The sequence below is a fragment of the Hylobates moloch genome, unplaced genomic scaffold (genome assembly GCF_009828535.3).
Source record: "Hylobates moloch isolate HMO894 unplaced genomic scaffold, HMol_V3 SCAFFOLD_447, whole genome shotgun sequence".
Classification (NCBI taxonomy): Eukaryota; Metazoa; Chordata; class Mammalia; order Primates; family Hylobatidae; genus Hylobates; species Hylobates moloch.
The window spans coordinates 23447-26591 of NW_026652722.1; positions in this window are offsets into that span (position 1 = coordinate 23447).

The window sequence follows — 3145 nt, forward strand, 5'->3', positions numbered from 1 at the left end:
GGGGGCGGGGACGCAGGGGGAGAGACAGACGGGATTGGGTGGGAGGAGGAGCGAGGTTGCGGGGGCGTGGCTTAGGGGAGAGGAACCAAACTGATTGGCCTGGGGGAGGTGGGGTGGGGCTGTGGCCGGGAGGAGTGGGGCGGGCACTGTAACGCGACCCAGCTGGACGAGGCGGGGCCGCCAATGAGACGCAGCGATTGGCTCTTTCTAAGAGAGCAGGGCGGAGGGACGGGGCGGGGCGTCAAAGGAGGCGGGACCGGTTACTACTAATTGTGTTCGGCAGCACTGGTAGCTAGGGGAAGGCGGGGCTAGATACGAGAGAGAGACCTTATTGAACTGAAAAAAGTGCGGGCGGGGTAGAGGGAGGAGGGGACACGTCCAAGCTATTTAAAGAAGCCCGACTGGCCTGGAGGGGCGGGGCCACCATGAGAGAGGCCGTCCTGATTGGGCTGAGAAAGGGGCGGAGAGAAACAAAAGAGATCGCACGCCCTCACCTAAAACACCGCTAGGCAGGACCTGGTGGGGAGGAGCACTGCTTGGAAGAGACAGGGCCGCAGAAACTAGAAACAGTTCAGATAAGACTGCACTGTGGCGGGAACTAGAGATGGAGGACTTTCCCGCGCAAGGGGAACAGGCTGGACTGAAAGGGGACACGGGAAGAACAAAGACTTAGACTCGGTGAGAAGGCGTAGAAACCTGAGAGAGGCGTGGAAACTCGAGAGGGTCTGATAATAGGCCTAAGAGAGGGGGAGCGTAAGGAGGGGGCGGGGCTGAGGCTCCAAGGTGGGCCTGGTTAGTTGGGGCTGGGCCCAGAGAATGAGTGTCCGGATGGATGAGTGGTACTGAGGAAGGTGAGTGGGGTCGACAAATAGAAAACGTCTGGAGGCAGGGCTCACGCCTGTCATGCCAGCACTTTGCGAGGCTGAGGTGGGTGGATCATTTGAGGTCAGAAGTTCGAGACCAGCCTGACCAAAATGGTGAAACCCCGCCTCTACTAAAAATACAAAAATTAGTCGGGCGTGGTGGTGGGTGCCTGTAGTCCCAGCTACTCAGGAGTTTTAGCAGAAGAATCGCTTGAACCTGGGAAGCAGAGGTTACAATGAGTAGAGATCGCACCACTCCACTCCAGCCTGGGCGACAGAGCGAGACTCTGTGTCAAAAAAAAAATAAATAAATAAAAGAAAAAGAAAACGTCTTGAATGGGCGGTAGGAAAGAGAGACTAAGGGAGGAGCGGGGCTATGAGGGGCTTGAAAGCAACCAGGGTATGCGAGGGCAGGGCAGGGCTAAGGGAGGGTAGAGGAACGGGAGAGGTAGGTCCCAGGGGAACAATGAGATTACAAAGAGTACAAAGCTACTGGGCTGGATGGAGGGGAGGGACCTGGAACGGGGAGTCTTGGGGATCAGAAGACCTGGGACAGGGCACTGCCTAAAGGTCACAGGGTCCTCAAAGGGCGAGGCGAGAACTTCTAACGAAGGCTACACCGCGGCGGACTGCAGATTGGAGGACCGAGGGTAGATGAGGACTGGTGAGGAAGGGGCACGCAAGGAGGCAGAGAGGACGGGAGAGGGGAGAGGCCAAAGCGCCAGGAAGCACCGTCTAGACTGACGCAATAGGCAGGACCGATAAAAAATGGGGTGGGCTAGGAGTCTGACAGGTGGGGTTCTGGGGAAGAATGGAGAGTGAGGGGCGGGGCCAGAAAAAGGGGACCGCCTCGGAGCGGGCCCTAGGCTCCGAGAGGCAGAGCGCAGGCTCAGGGGGCTGGGGCGGGGCCAGCGGCTGCGGCTGGGGCTGCGGAGGGAGGAGGCGGCGCCTGCGGGAGCGAAGGGGGCGGGTCAGGGGGCTGCGGGCGCCCTCGGGCAGCACAGTTTCTGGCCCGCCGCTTCCCGCTGCAGGTGCGGCGGGTGGTTCGTGTCGCCTCCCTACCCCATCCCACGCCCCGCTCCCGTTTCTGGGTTTCTTGGCGTCTCTTTTTCTCCCTTCTTGAGTATTTGTGCCGCCGTCTCTGTTCCCACCCCTCTAAGTCTCCGACCCCTCGTTTGTAAATCTGCTCTCCTGGGTCTCTGATTCTGTCCCCCTCCTTCTGAGTCTTTGCTCCTCTTCTCTCTAGGCCTCAGTCTCTTCTCCCCGGTGTCTCAGTCCCCGCCCCCCACCCCAGCTCCCCTGAGTCTCTTTCTCTTGGTTTCTGTACCATTTTATCAGGAGTGTGCCTCCGTCTGGGGCTCTGTACCCCACTCCCTGGGTCTTGTGTCCCTGTTCTCTACTCCATCCCCGCAACCCGCTCTGTCCTGCCTCCTCTCTGGGTCTCTGCCCTTTCATCCGAGTCTGCCTCCTCCTTGCTCTCTGACAACCTCTTTCCCCTCCCCCTTCTTCTCTCCCTTCTTCCCCTTCTTCTCCCCATCTCTGGTGTATTTCCCCCTCTTCCGTCTCTTTTCCTCCTCTGTCTCTGCTCTTTCTCTTGCTGGCTCTCCTTCTTCTCCCTCTCCCTCTAAGTTTCTGCCTCTTCACTTTCTCTATGTCCCCTCCCTGGGTCTCAATTCCTATGTTTCACCTTCTTCTGGGTCTCTCTCTTTCTAGGTCTCTGTCTCCACTTCCTGGGGGCCCTGTCCCCCTCTCTCTGGGTCTCCGTTCCTTTCTCTCAGACCCCCCATCACCCTCTCTAACCCCCGTCCTGGCTGGGACTGCGTCACTGCAGAGAGAGGTGCAGAAGTGGGGCCTGTCCTACAGCCCAGGAAGGTCGTTGCCCTCACTCCCCAGACTCAGGGCTCTCCATTGCACCCAATCCATCATGTCCTTCAGCTTCTGATGGAATCCAAGAGGGCACAGAAAAGACATAGGTACTTCCTACGCCTTCCCCGAATTCTGGTGCACCCCCAGGCAGAAGCAGTGAATCCTGAGGTGAGAGACTGGTCTGGGGCTGGATGAGGCTCCTGGGCAATTGGGGGTGGGGTGGTGGAAGCAGGAGCAAGGGCTGGGTAGGCACTATGGGCTAGGTAAGGACCTCGGTCAGCCATCCTCCTCCACACTCCCCCCTCAACCCTGCTTTTCCCTTCTGCTTTTGACAGCAGCCAGGCACGGTATCAAGTGGCTAAATCAGCGTTTTTTTGCAGAGGTCAGAAGTGTGGGAGGAGGTGGGGGCTGTGGGG